Source organism: Podarcis liolepis, assembly GCF_965112155.1.
Source record: "Podarcis liolepis genome assembly, chromosome: 10".
NCBI lineage: Eukaryota > Metazoa > Chordata > Lepidosauria > Squamata > Lacertidae > Podarcis > Podarcis liolepis.
In genome coordinates, this window is record NC_139562.1 from 65,094,424 (window position 1) to 65,116,680 (window position 22,257).

Consider the following 22,257-nt stretch of genomic DNA (forward strand, 5'->3'; position numbering starts at 1 on the left):
AAATGTATATATTAGTGAAAATGACTTGCATAAATGTATTATTGCATTATGGGAAACCCAGCCAGATGGGCAGGGTATAAATAAATTATTATAATTATAATTATCATTATTAGGGACAATTGCTTGCAAAAAGGTGTATCTTAAGGGAAATTGCATTTAAAAGCGCATATTGTGCAAAATGTTTACTAAAATGCTGATGAATTTTTAGAGTGACTTTTTATTTTTTTTAAAAAAATGCAAATTGTTGAGAAAATGTGGCAAAGTAGAAAAAATAAAAAAATCGAAGCTGACAGATACATCCTTATAAATGCTGTTTGAGTGATTAATATCATTGTCCCCAGCCTGCACCCATATGAACTTGCCTGAGCATTTAAATCAGCTATTAAGGCTGTTCTTGTATGCCCACCAGTAGTGGTAGTTAATATAGGAGCTACAAAATACAGGGCCTTTTCGGTGGTGGGACTGCATCTATGGAACTCTTTCTCCTGAGAAGTACAATTATATGTACCTGTTACTATTTTCTTTTAGTCAAACCTTTTTCTTTTAATTTGGAGGGTTTCTGTTTGCTGCATGTTATCAGCTGACTAAAAAATGAAATGGTTAATTTTTACAGCTTTAATTCCCTTATCATCATCATCAATCACTTAATGCCAGTTACACAGACACTGAAATCTAAACATCCATGCACAGTGAAACAATCTCATTAAAACATTAAAATATAAACATCCATAATTAAACTAGACAATTAAATCAGCATAGCAGTTAACACAGGAGGCTCAGGTTGAAAGATCAAGGGAATGCCTGCATTTTCAAAAGTGGATGGAATGCCAATATAGATGCGAACTTTCATATTTCAGTATATTCCAGAGCACTGGTACCACCAATGAAAATACCTTATCTTGCCATTTGAATCATGAATGGAGCTGTTTCTTTTCAAATATTGCATCATACATTGGATACCCCTTTGGGAAGAAATTTTGAAAAGGGTTTAATAAGTTCCCTTAAATAATATAAAATAAAAGAGTTCATGACCTAAAAGGCAAATATGATTTCAGACTGTAGAATCACACTGGGTTCTAGCTGTTGTGAAATTGGCCATGGACATTAAGAAGTCCTTTGACACAATGCTGTACAACCATTTGATCCAAACACCTGCTGCTTAGTGTGCCACCATGTTGCAAGCCAGATCACCTTGACCCAATCCTGAGCTCTGTGAGAGCATTATGAGAAGATGCTGTAGAAACAGAACTCTAGGTTTTGGTTGTTGGGACCTTAGTTTGTGCAATTTGCTTTGGGTTGTTGGTGGTTGTGGTGCTGGCTGCTGCTGATATTAAAGAGGATTAGAAAAACTTATGGAGATATAGGAACCAATTCCTAGGGACCAGGGTCCCATCAGCCCCCCCCATTAAATATTTGAGGAAACTGGGCCACCCAAAGATGATGGGCTGTAGTGGCAGCAAGACATGTACACGTACAGTCAATTAAAATTGGTTTTATTCCAGAAAAAAACATGCCACCTGTCCGGAGCTCTCTGCCTCCATGACTTGTGGCTACCCTGATGATGACTCAACTAAATCCTCAGCGTTGTTCCTCTTCCTCCTGAAACAACGCGTGAAAACGAATCTCTTCCGTCGCTTCTGTGATGTCAATTTCCCCTTTTCTTGTATCCTTCCTCTTCTGCGTTCTTGCATGCTGAGAGGTTTGCAAACTGACTCGGACAAGCTATCATCTGCTAAGTCCTGTGTTTCTCTGGGTTCTGAAACCCACCCCCTGCTCCTTCCTCTGATCTTCCCATAACAAACCTCTCTTCGTCCCCTGGGCTGCCGTCCAATCTGGCAGTTGCTGTTGCTCACTTGCTGGCTCCAGCCTGAAATGGGCATTGCCATTCAAAAGGTGTGGATGTGTGTCACGCTGTTGCAGGCTGTGGCTTACCTGCCTCTGCCCCAATATTTTACTCACGTTGGCAGCCCTACATGAAAGATAAGGCTATCAGTGAATACTAGTTAACATTGCAGGGGGTTGGACAAGATGACTAGACTAGATGACGCTTGGGTCCCTTCCAACTCTTATGATTCTGTGTATATGCTCCCCCCCCCCAAGGTTAGTCTGCTTCTGAAGGCCAGTTTCTGGGACAAGAGGAGAATGCTCTTCTGCTTAGGTCCTTGTATGCTACCCAGTCTAAGATGAACTTATAATGTCTGATTTCAATAGATTTTTCAAATGCTTAACAGGGCGAAACAGGTGCAAAACACCGGCACCCTGACTATCATTTATACCCATCTACAACTTCACTTGGACGCGGGTGGCGCTGTGGGTTAAACCACAGAGCCTAGGACTTGCCGATCAGAAGGTCGGCGGTTCGAATCCCTGCGACAGGGTGAGCTCCCGTTGCTCGGTCCCTGCTCCTGCCAACCTAGCAGTTCAAAAGCACGTCAAAGTGCAAGTAGATAAATAGGTACCACTCCAGCAGGAAGGTAAACGGCGTTTCCGTGCAGTGCTCTGGTTCGCCAGAAGCGTCTTAGTCATGCTGGACACATGACCCGGAAGCTGTACGCCAGCTCCCTCGGCCAATAAAGCGAGATGAGCGCCGCAACCCCAGAGTTGGCCACGACTGGACCTAATGGTCAGGGGTCCCTTTACCTTTTTTACAACTTCACTAGCATCTCTCGGTATTGTGAACAACACCAAACTTACCTTTTGTTGGTATCTTCATGAACTTACCTAAAAAGATAAAGAAAACAAAAGATTAAGCATTTGAAAAATCTGTTGAAATCAGACATTATAAGTTCATCTTAGACTGGGTAGTTTGCAAACACAAGGTTTTGTATTTTTCTCAGAAGATTGATAAAGAATGTATAACTATTTTGGTAATTATTGTGTGTATATTAGTCGCCAACATGTTGCATGAGTCGTACTACTTCTATGAGCAGCAAAGGTTGCATTTTTCTAGCAGGTCCTTGTATGGGCAACCTATCTGGAAGATATTTTTATTTTGAGGAGTTAAGTGATCTGACATGGTTATCCTTCCTGCCCCCTGTTCTTTCCTTTCCCCTATCTTTTGTTAAGCTCTTTGATGGCTGAGAACAGCCTTTAAAGTCCTAATCTGTTGGAAGGAAGAGATAGTAATGAGTACCTTCTTTGATGTTGGACATTGTTTGGAGAAAGGCATTGGGAGAAGGTGGCTAATGAAAACTCTGCTTGTAGCCAGTAATGTATGACTGCATGTAGCCAGTCAAGCAAACCACATGCGCTAGCTATCTAGCTATCTATAAATAGGATGGTTTTGGGTAGGGTTTGAGAGAAGCTCGTGCACGGATTGATGGTTGCGGGGCCGTGCAACCTGAGACTACCTGTGGGAGTCACTTCACCACTTCTTGAGGGCTTCCAATTCTGTATCCAGGGCAGCTATCTACCAGCTCCACCTGGTACGCAGGCTGAGACCCTACCTGCCTGCAGACTGTCTCGCCAGAGTGGTGCATGCTCTAGTTATCTCCCGCTTGGACTACTGCAATGTGCTCTATGTGGGGCTACCTTTGAAGGTGACCCAGAAACTACAACTAATTCAGAATGTGGTAGCTAGACTGGTGATGGCTGCCGAGACCACAGAAGACCTTACATTGGCTCCCAGTACATTTCCAAGCACAATTCAAAGTGTTGGTGTTGTCCTTTAAAGTCCTAAACGGCCTTGGTCCAGTATACCTGAAGGAGCGTCTCCACCCCTATTGTTCTGCCTGGATGCTGCGGTCCAGCGCCGAGGGCCTTCTGGTGGTTCCCTCATTGCGAGAAGCAAAGCTACAGGGAACCAGGCAGAGGGCCTTCTCAGTAGTGGCACCCGCCCTGTGGAAAGCCCTCCCATCAGATGTCAAAGAGATAAACAACTACCTGACATTCAGAAGACATCTGAAGGCAGCCCTGTTCAGGGAAGTTTTTAATGTGTGACATTTTAGTGTATTTTTTGTCATTGTTGGAAGCCGCCCAGAGTGGGCGGGGTACAAATAAATTATTATTAGTATTAGTATTAGTATTAGTATTAGTATTAGTATTACAGGTGGCAGATTGAGGGTGCTTGCTTGGTATGTATATATTGCTTGCAGTGTTGAATAACATATTTAATCTTCTCACTCACTTGTGGTTTGTATTACTTCTGAATCTCATTTTAAAAGAACCACCTTAGATTTGGGAAGACAGTCCTGCCTGTAGGTTTCCCAAAAGCATCTAGTTTGAAAACAGGATGCTGGACTCATTGGGCCATTGGCTTTCTCCAGAAGGGTGCTTTCATGTAGACCCAGTAGTATATATTCAGTGCTTCTAACACAGATATAGGAACAGATTTGCAGGATCAAGCAAAAAAACCAGCAGTTTTCCAACAGTGTTCACTCTGATGCCCCTGGCATACTAAGTCTCTGCTCATTTTATCTCCCCGTCTCCCTCCCTCCCCTTTACCATTAAAGGTACCCCATTATAAAACATATAGGCTTCAAATAGCATTGGCCTGAAATGTAGCATATGTTTTATAAAACACATTTATTATACATTCCTTAAATGTGACACCTCTCCTGCTGAACGTGTTAGATTTCAGCCACACTTGTTGTCAACAGGAATCTTGTAAGATGAAGAAATGTGTAAGGACCATCGGGTAATGAATGAATAATCTATGAAGTTAAGCAGTGAATTGTGGATCTTTGTGTTCACCTGCACATTTTGGTTGAAATAAATGTTTTGGTCATTGTGGCGATCACACAGGGTCCCCGGACTATTGATCCGGTCTATTGATCCCTGTGCCACCACTGTGCTCGCTTCCCTGCTGCCACCAACCCGTTACTCTCGGGTAAAACACCGAGTCCAGACATTTGTAAAATTGAACCAAATAAACAAGTTTATTTTATAAGTATTAACAAGTTTATGGTCTCTCAGATAATATTCTTGTCAGTTTTTTAACTTTAGTTTCTTTACCGGCCTATACCTTCCTAATACCTTCTGACTGATTATCTCAACTGTTTGACCGACTCCTCTTAACAGATTCTCTCACTCTCTCACACCAGAGTAGCCCAACCCACAGACTTATCCTCTCTGTCTCTTCTAACTCCAGACTGACTTCTCAACCACCCTAATTCTAACTCTAACTCCTCCCCTTGGGTTCCTATTGGTTAGTCATTTTACAATTAGTTAACCATTTCCTTATGAACCCAGTATGATGTCACACACCTAGGAGGGCAAACGCCACAGTCATTTATCCAAAAAAATGTATATAATGTATATTCCACCTTTCTTCTAACAAACAGACAACTATACATGGAAATCTGCTGCACAGAATAATTATCTTGTTAGAAGATGGCTTCAGATCCTCAGATACCCAGGAGGCCCATGACTTTGTTTCCCACAGCAGTGCAGAATCAGGTCCCCAGCCATCTCTCCTAGCCTGCCTTCCACCAGCCCTCCAAAATGGTTCTGGCCTGCCCAGCACTCACTCCCCACGTGAAGAAAGCTGGCACATTTGGGAAGAAGGTTATGCTAAAATGTTTCTTCCTAGCTTTCCAGATCAAAAAAGCTTTTGAAGTAGGGGGAACAGAGTCCTATCTATGCTATATCACAACTCTTTCTCTGACTTTTTGAACTGGCTCCTAGACACAGGAATGTCTTGGAAAGTGGAAGAGAGACATTGGGGACTTTCAAAAATAGGCTTCTGTACACAGAGAAATGCAATGGGAAAAAAGAATAACACATCATTGAGCTACAATGCCGAACCTATGCTCCAGTGTGTGTTAAAATCTTTTAACAATCGAAAAGGCAGGCATCGTTGTGGGTTTTTATTCTTCAATAAAATATGTGTTTATTGTAGAACAAATGGACCTTAGACATGGTAGGACAGCATTCACCTTTGATGCTAAAGTCTAGTCCTGAAGAGAAAGCCATAACTCCTATTCATCCCAGTGGACATTTTCTCTTCACAAACAGTAGCTAAAGTCTGGATGCTTTGCCTGAAACCATTTTGCAGTAGCAAACAAAACAAAACAAAAATGATTCAAGCACATAGAAGCTCATATTTGCAGACCGGTTATGTGCAGATGTCACTGCACACATCTTTTGCCTATATGCATACATGGGGAAGAGTTGTGCATTCACAGGGATTAGCACACTGAATGCATGTTGCCTGGGATTCTGCACATAAATGGGCTTGCTTTTCTTTATTTTAGTTTAAAGCCACGGTGAGGGCAAGGACAAGAGGACATAAGACACATCCATGACATAATTAATAACCAATGGCAAGGTCAAATTCTTAACTGATAACAAACAGTAACAGCAAAATGTCAACACATTCATAGTTCAGGTTGCTTTTGGAAATAAAAATATGCATAGCTCAAATCAGAAGCTGTTAAAAAAGCATACTTCATAACTCACTATGGGAGCATCATCATAACTCAGTATAGGGGATACCTTCATATTTTTTTATATTTTCGAGCTGATCTGCTTTTAGTTATGGAATGAAGTGAGTGAAGCAAAGACAAAACCTTCCATCATGGTTTGGGGCTGTCTAACTAAGCCATCGCATGAGCAGAATGACTCTTACTTGCTATGAGTGATCACCAAAGACAAGAAACTGTCTTTTCCCCTGCCTCCCTTGCTGCCACTGACTGCATGTTTAATTAGGGTGCTGAACATGTGGTCAGAGGAGGGAGAACGAGATCCAAGTGAAAATCTCTGCCTCTTTCTCCTTTCACCCTCTCCTTGCCACTGCCGCCATGTTTAATTAGAGATTGAAATGCCACATAAACAGGTGATATGGAGAGGAGAGAAGGCAGTGCTGGCAAAAGGCTCTGTGTCTCCTTCTCCGCCCACCTTTGTCATAGAGCACATGTTTAATTTGGATTTAAAGCCACATTTTGGGTCAGTCCCTCTATCAGGCCAGCTTAGGTCAGGGTTATCCTGGGTTGAATCAGGCTCCAAACTGGATTCAGGGGGAAGAGGCATATACAACCCTACATTTTACACTATACTGTAAATGGCAGCATGTTCATGTATATGCACTTACCGTATTTTTCGCCCCATAAGGCGCACCTGACCATAAGGCGCACCTACTTTTTTGGGGGGGGGGATTCAAGAAAAAAAATGCAGCTCTTGGGGGCTTTTGCGGGAGGTGGGGGAAGTGAGAGAGCCTCGCTTTGTCCCTTCCCCCACCTCCCGCACAAGCCAGGGATAGCCACGTGAAGCTTCCCCAGGGCAGCAGGATGAAGGCTCCCCGCTGCCCTGCAGATGCTTCCTGGGCTACCCCAGAAGCGCTTTCCCCCACCGCCAGCCCCAAAGAACAGGTCGAGGCTGGCAGGGGAAGCCCGGGTCCCGTCCCCCCCAGCCCCAGGGACCACACATTTGCTCCATAAGACACACAGACATTTCCCCTTAGATTTTAAGAGGAAAAAAGTGTGTCTTATGGAGCGAAAAATACGGGACTTCCTTTGTTGCCACTAAGATCCTATTGGAATGCTTGAGAAACACATTTGGCAGCTTTGCCTTCCACAATGAACTTTCTGAAAAGTATTGTTGACTCATGAAAGTTGGCATACTTATCCCAATTCTTTGCTCTAAGATAGAATATCTAAGAGAGAATTGCTTTTCTTCTCTTTTTGGAATGCCTCCAACAAATTATTTCCAAGTATTTTTCATTTTCTTGATCCTTCCCCCCCCCCTCTTTTCTCTGAATCTTTTCCAACTCTTTGGTGTGCTGTGGTGCCCAGAATTGATCCAAGTGCTTCAGGTGAGGTTCAGCTATTGGTCAATAAAACTGTAATATTTGCTCCCAGGTTTTGGAAATGAAGCTTCTGTTAATGCAATATCAAACTGTGTAAGACTTTAATGCCACAGCATAACATAGCTGGTTTTTCTAAAAATTTATGGGAATTAATTCATGCTTCATTTAATACAGAGTTTGATATTAAGCTGGGAATGTAGCCCAACTCCTGAAGTCCACACAGCCCTTTTTCATTTTGTATCATCTGTGAATTTGATTAGTGTACTGCTGACTCCCTCAGCCAATTCATTAGTAAAGATAACTGATTGACACCAGACCCAATACTGATATCCGCCTACCTAGTGCCTCCAGATGTCTTGAATGACAATCTCTGGCCATTAGCCATGCTGACTTGGGATGATTGGAGTTGCCGTCCAAAACATCAGAAGGCATCCAGTTGGTGAAGGCTACTCTGGAGCACAACGGATGTGGGTGGCACTGTGGGTTAAACCACAGAGCCTCTTGGGCTTGCCGATCAGAAGGTCGGCGGTTCGAATCCCTGCGATGGGATGAGCTCCTGTTGCTCAGTCCTTGCTCCTGCCCACCTAGCAGTTCCAAAGCATGAAGTGCAAGTAGATAAACAGGTACCGCTCCAGTGGGAAGGTAAACGGTGTTTCCGGGCACTGCTCTGGTTCGGCAGAAGCGGCTTAGTCATGCTGGCCACATGACCCGGAAGCTGTACGCCGGCTCCCTTGGCCAGTAAAGCGAGATGAGCGCCGCAACCCCAGAGTCGTCCACCACTGGACCTAATGGCCAGGGGTCCCTTTACCTTTACCTTACTCTGGAGCATCTGTTTATAGCCTTTAAATTTTCAACCAGATGAGCACTATGCACATTTTTAAAAAAATATTTTATTTATCTTATTTATTGCATATATATAGCCCACCTTTTGTCCAAGGAGTTCAAGATGTCTTGCATGGTTCTTCCCTCCTCATTTAATCCTCACCACAACTCTGTGAGGTAGATTATGCTGAGAGGCAGTGTTAAGTAGGGATTTGAACCCTGGTCTCCAAGGTCCTAGTTTGACACTAACCAATACACCATACTAACAACACTGTGTGGTATATTTTTCTCATTTGACTTTCTGAAGCTTTATTATAATGCAATCCAGATACATTATTACATCAGTTGTTCCCCTAATCTACTAAACCAGTTACTTTGTTGAAGAAAGAGGGTAATAATGTTGGACTTTTGTTTAAAGAATAATAAGAGAATTTCCTCTCTGCATAGATCTAGGTTTGGGGCAAGTACCAGCAGAGATTTAAAATCACAAAACATGTAGCAAAGTCAAGCATGGAAATATAGTTTGCTAGAGCTTTAAAATACTCTCTTCTAAGTTTATACCAATGTTATCCACTTCCCCTTAGTGTAGAAATTGTCCACATGTTTGGTAAGTTAAAAATCATTTACTTACAAACTCTTCAAAGATCAGATTCATGTGCTTTCTGGCACAGCAGCAAGAAAAGACAGGCTGTTAAACTTAGGTTACAAAAAGTGGCAAATATTTCTAAATTATTTGTATAGAAACACAAATATGGCTTTCTAAAACTATGTGGTCTAAGTCTGAATCATTCAGCTTAGACATCCATACTTATTGGTTTGCATAGTGGAAAAAATGGTGGAAAGAGGGATAACAAAGAGTTTAGTAGCTCTTCCTCCTAAGGTGAGAGATGTGACCTAACTAAGCTTGATGGGACAGCTTGCTCTATAGCCTTAACCCCTTCATGCATTAATTAGAGTTAAACATGTTGATTATATGAGGCTGGATACAACCCATGGTCAATGATGATGTCACTCAGTTTACCCTTAATAACGACATGCTAATATATTATTAAGATATTCACTTCCTTAGAGTCCTTGCAAAGTATTTGTTCTATCTATTGGGACTGTGATACCCAGTAAAATTAATCTCCTCACCCCCAAACTTAGGCACAATATTGTGATATTGCACAACTTCTCATTAGGATCGCAGACAAGAGCTACAGTAGGTCTGAAAGTTTCTCATTTAAGAAAGCTCAGGAGAATGGTGTTAGTCCTCAGTGACACAAATTCATTTACGTTTCATAAAGTATTTTTTGTCAATATGCTGCATTTTTATTGCGAGCGATCACCTCTTCCTTTTTCCGCTTTGGGTATTGTTGCTAAACACTTTCAAGTGCTTGCTTGTAAAGATGAAAGCAAAGTAGATATTGAGTAGTTTGGCTGTCTTTTTAATCCTCTATCAGTGCTTCACATTTCTAAGAAAAGAGCGAAAACGTGAGTGGTTTATCTTAGCCTTGCTTTTGGCTTGTAACGGACTTGAATTAGAAAACAATTTTTCAGAAGGGTCAAGAACATTTTTTGCCCCTTCTTATATTAACATTCTTCTCAAGTTGAGACAGCTTTCTGTAGTTAAGAAAAGAGGTTGAAGGGCAGCCTTATATTTTAAGGACATGCATATTTACTCTTGTAAACGAAAGTGTGGCAAGGCCAAGAGCAGTGCTTTCAAAAGAAAACAATGGTGCTTATCTGCATGGAACAAAGAGAGGAGGTAAAACCCACTAGTATATATAACATCATAATCCAAGATGACATCTATATAATGAATTTACTGAAATAATTTTTAGAAGGCTTATTAAGATTGGAAGTGAGTTATTTATATCAAGAATGTGCCCTTGAAATTATTTCTGTGTGATGCAAGCTATTTGTTGCCATTGCGCATGGTTTTAACTCCTGTAACAGGAAATTCCAAAACAAAAATCAGCCTCAGTGATAAAGAGTGTTGAGATTTCAACCAGTGCTAGGGTTGCCGTTTTTCCCGTATACCACAGGATTGTCCCATATTTCAGTGCAAAATGCAACACCTTGTATTGATATAGTTGTTTTGTCCTAATCTTATACTAATTGACTTTGTTCCATATAGCGAGCACAGGCTCTTCCCTATAAACATTCAGGGATCTTTCCCTGTCTGCTTCACCCCAGACAGACCACACCGACACACACTGTCCTCAGCAGCATCCAAAGAAACCTCTCTCAACAGAGAGAAGGACAGAAAACAGTTAAAAATGACAGTTACTTGAATAACAGTCACAACAGAATGGAATGCCTCTCTCATGTGACTCACACTCAGCCAATCACATGAGAGAGCTACTGCCAAAGGAAAAAACCCATGCTAAAAATACACAGCAATTCAACATAAGCAACATTCCCATTTCATGAAATTAAACCATTATCCTTAATCGTATAGTGGTATGCTTCCTCTGCCTCTCTCTGACTACAGATTTAGTTTTCCTTGCCCATCCTAAGCCCTAGGTAGACCTAAGCTGAACAGCAGAATCATAAGCCCCACCAGTTACATCCATGAAGGGACACACAGAGGATGAAAAATAACAGCTGAGTTTCCCCAGCCCATCTGAGATATGAAAAACCACCTGAAATGTTGCTCCAGGCATTTAACATAGATCTTCCATTCCCATATTCTGTTGATTGTTAACCCTAACCCTATAAAGACTAGCTTGTCACACTAAAATACTCAGACAATGGCGTATTGGCAAAGCGGACCATACTTTCAGTCACTAGATGTCTTAAAATTGCCTTTCCTGGAATGTGTTTTAATTATGGGTCCCAGTAGGCGAGACGACAGTATCAAAATATGCCAGGCGTTTATGTCCCTTGCATAATGAGCACACACAAGTCTTTAGCGCAAATGAATGGATTACAATTCCCAATGCGCCATGAGAATGCTTTAGAATGGCAGCATGTTTTCCTTTTGTTTGACATCGCTCCTGTCCTCAGTGTTTCTCTAATCCTATTATTTCTCCCTTTCAGAAGTGCAGAATGCAGGAGCTGAATCTAGAGAGGGAAAAAGGCAGGCTGACAAGATCACTTGCTGGATTATGCACTGTTGATAGGTTGCTTAAAATCCAGCATTTGTAATGCAGATGGAAATAAATAGTTTCTGAACAAAAGCTGATTAGAGAATTTAGTCAGCATTTTGGATCACAAAGAAACTGCTTACTTAAGCAAAATGAAGGAATTGTTGGGACTCAGCGGATTATAGAGCACCCAGAGTAGTCTGTTTCTGCATGCACTCTTGTTCTCCCTAAGAAACTTTTGGATGTTTATGCTGTGTAAATAATTTGGATTCCATGTTTGCAACCAGCAGAGTAGTCCCAGGGTGGGAATCATGTCAGTACATCAGTGTAATACGGCAAAGTTCACTTTGGAGAAATGTAAACTCTTACAACCTTGACTGAGATACGTGCTCAGATTCACAAACCAGTATTTTCATGCCTGCTTAAGATGGGATGCAAAGTACTTACCTGTTAAGTTTTCCACATTGAAGGAGATAAGCGAGGGTTGAGACTGTCATCTCAACCTGAGGCTCAAAGTGCTGAGAACAATGGGCTTCAGATGGCTTTTTAACGTACATGCGCCTGTAGCAAACAGAAAGTTGCTAGGCTACAACCACTTGGCTAACTGCTCTTAAGGCAGAAGGAATTTGCACAGTTATAGCATGCAGCAGCTTCATGCAGTAGCAGTGATAGGAATGGTACCAAACAGGTAAGAGAACCGATTTAGGAACATAGGAAGCTGTCCTATTGACTTATCTGACTGGCAGTGTCACTTCAGGAGTTCAGACAGGGAGTCTCTCCTAGCCCTGCCGGGCATTGTGGTAATGTTAAAAATGGTATGAGAGGATATATTGATTAAATATTATCTTTCCTTCACTCACGCTATTGAGTCATGTAGCAGAGCAGATTCCCTTCAGTACAGCAGGAAGCTAGTCTGCAGGTTCGTTTGAATCTCTTCAATTAAGCAATCCAGTCTGGCTTGATCAGATTGGATTATTCCTAGTGTCCCCTTTTATCCCTCTTAAAATGAATAAAGACACAAGACTCTTTCCTTAAAAGAGACAAGAAGTTTACTCACATTCAGTTCATAGTATGATCCCTGAAGGCAGGCTTTAGCTAGTACAGTGGTACCTCGGGTTAAGAAGTTAATTTGTTCTGGAGGTCTGTTCTTAACCTGAAACTGTTTTTAATTTAAGCACCACTTTAGCTAATGGGGCCTCCTGCTGCTGCCATGCCGCTGCTGCGTGATTTCTGTTCTCATCTTGAAGCAAAGTTCTTAACCTGTGGTACTATTTCTAGGTTAGCGGAGTCTGTAACCTCAAGCGTCTGTAACCCGAGGTACCACTGTAGTTACAGATACAGAGAAAAATGTGTAGCTTACATCCTTTGTAAGAATTGAGCCCCTGTGCTGCTGGCTGAGAGCCAGCAGACAGGAAAATACATTCAGAGAACAGCATCAAGAGAACAAAATGGCAGCAGGAGAGCAGCATGGCATCAAGAGAGAAGATGGCTGCATGACTTGGCTCCTTTATGGAGTCAGCCAGGGTCATACCCATCTCCCTGGTCACATGCAGGGAGAGGACACTCCAGACCAGTGGAACAGGAAGTTATACTGACTGGAGTAACATCCCCCTGCCTGTGCCCACTCTAGGAAAATGAGGAATGTTGTATTTGACTGCTCCAGTGGATTACATCCCATGTAATCCATTGCAGAACCTGGGACCTTCTGCAATCAAGACTATGCCCTTTTGACTTCTTGGGTGACCCCCTTCTCCCAATGTTATAAACTCAGATATATAAGCTAAACCAGGGTTACAGTTGCTCAAACAGGATGTCTAGTAAGTTGCCATTTTAGGGCCAGATGGCTCAAAAGTTGCATTTTTCAATACGGCTTTTTGGTTCCTGAAATTCATCCAGATTGTGCAGATAAAATACCACAGACAGAACTCTACAGGATGTGTTGTTACTGTGTGAAAGAAAACAGGCAAGATCTGGGGATTCCTGAGCAGGCACCTTCAGGTGATGGGAGACGCTCAGGCATCTTCACTTGGCTGCAAGTGGCTGATAGCCAGGTGCAAAATGCGCCTACTGCCTGGCAAATTTTGAATGCTGCCTTCTCCCTTTCAGATAGTCATTGTTGTGGAGTGGCTTCAAGGGCTTCTAATATGAACTACTTTGATCCCAAACCTGTTAGACTAATTAGCAGGTCAGAACATACTTACCTTTCAGGCTTTATATTTTTCTGAAATTTGCTATACCGTTCTCAGCTTTAAAAAACAACAAAATGTGCATTTTAAATCTAGAAATACATTTGTTAAATGTGTCTTAAAATATAGTTTCTCAGTCTAAGGCAGGGGTCAGCAAACTTTGTCAGAAGGGGGCCGGTCCATTGTCCCTCAGACCTTGTGGGGGGCCGGACTATATTTTGAAAAAAAATATCGAACAAATTCCTATGCCCCACAAATAACCTGGAGATGCATTTTAAATAAAAGCACACGTTCTACTCATGTAAAAACATGCTGATTCCCGGACCGTCTGCAGGCTGGATTGAGAATGCCATTGGGCTGGATCAGGCCCCCGGGCCTTAGTTTGACTACCTATGGTCTAAGCCAGCCTTTCTCAACCTGTGGGTCCCCAGATGTTGTTGTACTACAACTCCCATCACCCCTAGCTAGCAAGGCCAGAGCTCAGGGATGATGGGAGTTGTAGTCTAGCAACATTTGGGGACCCACAGGTTGAGAACTGCACTCTAAGCTAACTCACATGGTTGTTGTGAGGATAAAAAACTGGGGGGAGCAGAATCATGTCTGCCACCTTGAGCTCCTTAGAAGAGAAGTGGGATCTAAATGTAATGATTAAAAAAACCACGTTTTTTGGGTGTGTGCAGCCTTTTTTTAAAAAAATAAATAAATAATATTTATTAATGTTTCAAAGGTTACAGAAAAAAAGCAAAAAACACATTTTCAAACAAAAACAATACAACACATCACAGTAAAGAAAAAAATAAGAAAAGAAAAAAAACAAGAAAAAATAAAATCCATTAAAAAAGCAAAAAAGAAAAATACAACACATCTTCCCATAACTTGTCTTTCATTAGCTTATTTCCTTGACCTCCTCACACCTCCCTTTTTTGTATTCTAGTTCGATTATCTGTTTCAGCAAATCCTTTCCATCTTTTCAAATTTTTGTCCTGTAATTTATCTTAATATAGTGTAATTTTACTTTCCCTCCTTTCACCAATTAACAGTCAGTTTTTCCCAAATTCTTTATAACATTTCTGCTAAAGCCACATACCATCATTCCAACATCCTTCTAACATTCATTAATTTTGCAATGTTTCTGTAAATAGTCTTTAAATTTCTTCCAATCTTCCTCCACCAACTCTTCTCCCTGGTCTCGGATTCTGCCAGTCATTTCTGCCAATTCCATGTAGTCCATCACCTTCATCTGCCATTCTTCCCAGGTGGGTAAATCTTGTGTCTTCCAATACTTTGCAATAAGTATTCTTGCTGCCGTTGTGGCATACATAAAGAAAGTTCTATCCTTCTTTGACACCAATTGGCTGACCATGCCCAGGAGAAAGGCCTCTGGTTTCTTCAGAAAGGTATATTTAAATACCTTTTTCATTTCATTATAGGTCATCTCCGAGAAAGTCTTAATCCTTGGGCATGTCCACCAAAGGTGAAAGAACGTACCTTCAGTCTCTTTACATTTCCAACATTTATTATCGGGCAAATGGTAGATTTTTGCAAGCTTGACTGGTGTCATGTACCACCTGTATATCATTTTCATTATATTCTCTCTTAAGGCATTACATGCCGTGAACTTCATACCTGTGGTCCATAACTGTTCCCAGTCAGCCATCATAATATTATGTCCAACATCTTGTGCCCATTTAATCATAGCAGATTTCACCGTTTCATCCTGAGTATTCCATTTCAACAGCAAGTTATACATTCTTGACAAATTCTTAATTTTAGGATCTAACAGTTCTGTTTCCAATTTTGATTTTTCCACCTGGAAGCCAATTTTTTTGTCCAAGTTATATGCCTCCATTATCTGGTAATAATGAAGCAGACTTTTTATCTTTATTTTTATTCTGCAGATTAATGCAGGAATAGGACAAATTTATGAATGAAATATGTGTCATTGCTGGGGGGCAGCTGATGCCACATTTGCCTATTCTGCTGGGAAACAAAGGCTGCCACCCCCCAGTGTCCTGGGCAAGCAGTTGTGGGGTGCTTCATTCCTCAAGCAGAGAGGAGGAGTTTGCTGCAGCTGCAACATCAGTCAGCCAAACGGATGTTAGCATAGCAGCTTTCAATGTCTCACTGACAACAGATGCTTGGATCAAGGTGTTCAGCTGCCCCCCTGCACCCGGTTATGTGTGTCATTCCTCTTGAATTTAATAGTGCTTGCACTGTTATAATTGGACTGTAGACCGCAGGGCTATTACAGGGACATGGAAAGGTTTTGCTGTATGGAATTCAGTCGTAAGGTAAAGGTAAAGGGACCCCTGACCATTAGGTCCAGTTGCGGAAGACTCTTGGGTTGCAGCGCTCATCTCGCTTTATTGGCCAAGGGAGCCAGCACACAGCTTCTGGGTCATGTGGCCAGCGTGACTAAGCTGCTTCTGGAGAACCAGAGGAGCACACGGAAGCACCGTTTACCTTCCCACCGGAGCGGTACCTATTTATCTACTTGCACTTTGATGTGCTTTCGAACTGCTAGGTGGGCAGGAGCAGGGACCGAGCAATGGGAGCTCACCCCGTCGCAGGGATTTGAACCGCCAACGTTCTGATCGGCAAGCCCTATGTTATGTGGTTTAACCCACAGCGCCACCCACATTCAGTCATAGTGTTTAGATAAACAGGGGCAAATCATCCCTGAGGACTGAGTGGGGCTGCTGAAAGTTGGCTGTCCAACAATATATTGGGATGGGGGACACTACAGGTTCCTCATCCCTGATCCATACTATATAACTCCATCCTATACTTACTCCACCTTCTGCATCTCTGTTAGCTGAACTGTTAGAGCTCTTCAAGACGCCATGAAGTGCTCTCTGAAACTTTGAAGTGAGACCTGCTGCCAACCGAGATTGACTAAATCCAGGGCTAAAATAGATGCCTGGTGTGGTTTTAAAGCAGCACTTTTTTTGTACTTGATGCTGCAAGATGCCAGTCAATTACACAGATTTTTTTAAATAACTAACTCTCCTAGCCTTTTCAGCGCTGTAAGTGCCTAATGTTGATTGATCTTGAAAAAACATCCCAAAGGAATCCTTTTCCTTTCCTTTCCTTTCCTTTCCTTTTCCTTTTTTTTTTACTATGCAGACAAAATCAAGGATGCTGCTAAAAGAGAAACTTCAATATTGAAGCATTCTGTACATTTCCTGTCAACAAATTTGATATAAAAGTTTAAGCTCTGAGTCATATGAAGGAGGTGTGGGTGTGTGGATAGACCAGAAAGGTTGAGAGAGAGAATGTTGAAGAACTTTCTTAAGTGTCACCAGCACAGCTATACACCCAAAGCACATGTTGCCCTCATAAGAATCATGAGAACTGTAGTTTAGCAAGGGTGCTATGAATTGTAACTCACTGAGAGGCAAACAACAGCTTCTAGAATTCTTTGTGGGAAGCCATTGTCAGTTTGCATTTCTTAGTACAGAAAGTATTGATCTGATGTGTAGAGATATTTCCTAGTCTAATTAATTCAAGAGGGGTTCTGGAAGCTTCTGGAAGCTTCTCTGTGTGAAAGAAACAAGCAGAAGGTTCATGGCGTTTGGGTCATTCCTTCAAAGAAGCTTCGTACAGCTGGCTTAAACTGGTTCTGTTATCTTTTTCTGTCAAGGTCATGCTGACTATAAAAGTAAGGCTTCACTTTCTCTTTCTATCTCTCTTCCGTCTGGTGTGGCGTTCTGTGTATAGTGTTACGGTTTAGTCTTATGATACGTTATTGCAAGTTTAATTTAAATCTGCTGCAACTGGATTTCTTATGGCCAGTGCCAATCCTGGTTCTGCTGGATGAAATACAATTGCCTCTGGTCTATTGTCTGGGAATCCTGCAACAGGTTTAAGTTGTTGCTCTGCTAACTATACATTGGAATCTACTCTGGATCAATGTTGAGTAGAATTCCATGGCAGCCATGCCCATTAAATGCATGGAGTTGTATCCAGTGTTAGTCATATGCAGAGCGGACCCATTGACATTACTGGACACGACTAACTTAGATCCATTACTTTCAGTGAGTCTGCTCTGAACAAAACTTAGTGGAAGAAAATCCATGGTGTGGAAGTGACCAAAGTGATATGAGACTTGCTTCCAGGAAAGGACTGTGGTTTCAGGGTGACAGGGATGGATACACGGGCAGGAGACCTCTGCCTGTGTACTCACCACCACATTGCCACTTCCATTCCCCGTAGTGGCAACAATACTGATTCTGGTAGGCTGTTGCTCAGACTCCACTACACTAGGTGCTTGCAACACCCTGCAAATCAATGTCATTATCCTCCATTATCCTCCATATTGTAGATAGCAAGGGTGGAGGGAATGAGAGTGAAAGACAATAGGTCTTTAAGTAAGTTCATGGCAGAAGTAAGATTCAAGTCAGTGTCTTCCCGATTCATAACTCAGTCTCTTACTGCGATACACCATTTCTTCACTACCGTGAAAGGCAAATGAGACCAGCCCTCCGTTGCATCTTGTCTCCTCTATCTCATTCTGCCTGATTTCATTGTTCTTCCAGATCACCATGATAATATATTTAAGAGAATTCAAGAGGAGATCTCAAGCTGAGTAACATAGACTTGAGAATTTTGGAGGAACCTAGAATTCATTTCGTAAGCGAAAAGGAGACCACGGATATACTCTACTTAAAGGCCATTTATACTTCATGTGCATAGGGGAATCAAGTGGCTCAAAAGCTAAATAATGCTCAAATGTGGGCAAGCCCATAGTTTCAATTGGTTGTTGTTGTTGTTGTTTTGTAGCTTTAACACCTGGAACAACAACCCCTCCTCCCTCTTCCCCGGCAATCCCGGTTTATGTCAAATTTTCTCATTTTCCTTCGCATGACCAGACCAGCAAAATGCACAGAAACCAGACAATTGAGCATAAATAAATTTAGCCACCATTGATCAAAGCAATTGAATGAAGTCCTGTTTGTGTGCTCCGGGATCTGTAATGGATTTTAAAAGTTGGAGTAAAGGATTGTTCACATAGCTGAAAGAAAGCAAAGAGGCTCAAAATCCACATGCTAAAAGATTGTGTGTGTTGATCTTTTAGCATTCACATCACAATTTTAATGAACATGAAATGTCCTCAGTCGCTCATGAGGCCATGCTTGTACAGATGACCCACAGAAGGCATTGGCAGTGGAGAATTAATTGGTGATAGTGAGTGTTCTGTAACCTCCTTGTTACGTTTTATTACGGTGTCAGAGGTTTAGATTTTTTCCCCAGTCTCCTTCCTGTTATGGGGCTAGAGTTCATTTATCTGTTTGTGGTAGATCTGACCATCTTAATAAGGCACATGGGACGGCGGCCATAGAACCTGACACACATTGACCACATAAATCTCCAATTTGCTGTGGGCTATGAAAATATTAAATGGCAAATAGGGTCTCGAACCTTTTGCCTGCTGACAGGAGCAGTGACTATTTCAAGTCAGCCTGGATTCTTCACAGATGCAGAACTCTTGTTTGCTAGATTATTGTTTTTAGCGTTAACTCCCAGAGCGTTGGCATCAAGGCGTTTCTCTCCAGGAGCACGTGCATTGTAGGAGTTGTGCATTGTATGCAAGGCTGTTAGGCATCGTGATTTGGAAGCTCCCACCTTAGCCTCGAGGTATTTCCAAGCACTCCAAACGAAGGAGAGGGGTAATGAGCTCTGCTCTTAAATTATGTAGTGAAGGTTTTCGCTCTCCGAGGATTTTGTGCACATTTCAAGCAACTTGCTAACTGTGCAAAAGGAGAGAAAGGGGATGATTGAAGAGGGGTGGCTGGGGTAAAACAGCTTCAGTACAAATGAATGGAAACCACGAAATGGGAATGAAAATGGAGCAGTTTTAGCTTGCACGTTTTCAACAGAAGAAAGGAAAGGCAAGATATAATTTTGGGGAAAGCAGCTTCGTTATCCATGTGTTAGGGCTCTTAGGTGTGAACTTGTGAATTGAAACCTGCCTCTTATCATTTCTTTTACATGAATATAGCTTGACTCTCTTATTTTATTTTATTTTTTTTAAAAAACACCCGTCATGCATATTTTCGGTAAACACAGTCACTGGGGGCAATGTAAAAGAAAAACCAAGAAGTCAGGCCTAAATAGCACAGAATGAAATGCCCAAATTGCTTAGCTGCATGTAGCTCTGCAGAGAAAAACAGCAACAACTGTCCTATTAACCTTAGACCAGATCCTCTGGACTGAGCCTATCAGCTGTCTTTGGGCACTGACACTTTTTAAACTGTTCCACTAAATAGGTTCTCAACCCATATGTAGGGTGTGTGGGTGTTGCAATAGGACTGGGGCAAAGTCACAGAGAAGTGAGATCATTTGAGGCCAGTGCATGCAGAAAGACTGGTTGTAATTCTTTTTAACAGTTAAAGCAATGCAATGAGAGTCTGAGGACTGACTGTTTTCTCCATGGCCAAGTGTCTTCCAATTGAACTGGTCCCTGAGTAGTGCAATAGGTCAGGATATTAGAGCGTCCAAGGACCAACAATGCTTAGGCATAAATTCAATTTTATTATATGTTAATGGTGCCCAATGCCAAATCCTTTACATTTGAGGGAAAGCAGTCATGGGGCCCTGATCCAGCACTGTACTCCTGATCCAGATTCTCACCCTATGTCAATTTTCTGCTGACTCCCGCCCCACCACTCTGACTCCTATATGCCCCACCATGTGATGTTTGCAGAAAACAAAACCTTTTGGGTGCACACAGCTCCCAGGAACTGGGTGCGCCCCATTCAGATGTGCCATGTTTCCCATACAGCACCTCAACCTGTATGCTGCCTAAAAGCTCAGCTGTAAGTATTGTGATTCTAAAGGCACTCGCATGGGGCTGCTGCCAGTATGGCCTGGACCTACACTGCTTTGCCAAGTGTTAAGAAGAACCTTGTCACTTCCCTGTTTCCTTGCATTTTAGGCGAAATGCAAAGTTTGGTTAACTTCCTCATCCTAAAGCGATGGGACAAGGGGAATGATCAGTTTACCAAGAGGTTTACACACACATTATGCATAACCTCCAACATTTCTCCGATGAAATTAGGAACGTCCTATTCAACAACAACAACAACAGCAGCATACCCTGTCCACCTGACTAGGTTGCCTCAGCCACTCTGGGTGGCTTCCAACATATCTAAAAACATGATAAAACATTAAAAATGGGGAAAAACCACTTCCTTATACAGGGCTGCCTTCAGGTGTCTTCTAAAGGCTATATATGTACGTTTCCAAGCACAATTCAAAGTGCTGGTGCTGACCTTTAAAGCCCTAAACGGCCTTGGTCCAGTATACCTGAAGGAGCGTCTCTACCCCTATTGTTCTGCCCGGACACTGAGGTCCAGCACCGAGGGCCTTCTGGCGGTTCCCTCATTGCGAGAAGCAAAGCTACAGGGAACTAGGCAGAGGGCCTTCTCGGTAGTGGCACACGCCCTGTGGAAAGCCCTCCCACCAGATGTCAAAGAGAACAACAACTACAGTGGTACCTTGGGTTAAGAACTTAATTTGTTCTGGAGGTCCGTTCTTAACCTGAAACTGTTCTTAACCTGAAGCACCACTTTAGCTAATGGGGGTCTCGCATTGCTGCTGCGCTGCCGCTGCGCTGCCGCTGCGTTATTTCTGTTCTCATCCTGAAGCAAAGTTCTCAACCTTTCTGGGTTGAGTGGAGTCTGTAACCTGAAGCATCTGTAACCTGAAGCGTATGTAACTCGAGGTACCACTGCACCAGTCTTTTAGAAGACATCTGAAGGCAGCCTTGTTTAGGGAAGCTTTTAATGTTTGATGGATTACTGTATTTTAATAATTTGTTGGAAGCCGCCCAGAGTGGCTGGGGAGGCCCAGCAAGATGGGCGGGGTATAAATAATAAATTGTTGTTGTTGTTGTTGTTGTTGTTGTTGTTACTACTATTATTATCATCTCCTTGGCTTGGGGGGGTATCACATAACTCCATACCTGTCAACATTTCTCCAATGAAAGGGTGTCCTAAGGAAAAGTGGGACGTTTCAGGATCAAATCAGAAACCGGGATGGCTTCTGTAAACCCGAGGCTGTCCCTGGAAAATAGGGACATTTGGAGGCATTATGGTATGTTGGTAAATGCTTGTCTGTATTCACCCTTGATCTCTCGAATTCCTGCTTTTATTTCCTAGATCTCTTGAGACCATGTTTGTATTACCCAGTCAGTCTTGAATACCTCTCTGTTAAATTAGGCACAACACACTTTTATTTACACTAAACAGGAATGCCTGCTTCTTTCTTCAGTATAATGGCATAAGGCAGAGAAACAACAACCTTCTTTATGTGTGTGATTCTACCACCACTGCTATGTTGCCCAAGGGCAGTAATAGCAAGAGTTCAAGATCTTACCTTTCATTTCCTTCTCCTCTCAGGCTTTTTCCCCCTCTAGGATTTCCCCAGCCAA

At 42.2% G+C, this 22,257-nt stretch overlaps 1 protein-coding gene and 1 long non-coding RNA gene across 5 annotated transcripts in view; one reads left to right on the plus strand and one right to left on the minus strand.

Annotated features, from left to right (window-relative positions):
- Nucleotides 1-22,257, plus strand: part of GRM8 (glutamate metabotropic receptor 8) — a 564,746-nt gene that overhangs the window by 209,449 nt on the left and 333,040 nt on the right. The gene's annotated exons all lie outside the window — the stretch shown is intronic.
- On the minus strand, nucleotides 673-11,206 carry LOC310687939. Its single transcript, XR_014516659.1, has 3 exons — nucleotides 9,895-11,206; nucleotides 2,695-2,721; nucleotides 673-1,969 (listed from the first exon to the last, which is right to left on the minus strand). It is a non-coding gene; the product is annotated as an uncharacterized lncRNA (long non-coding RNA).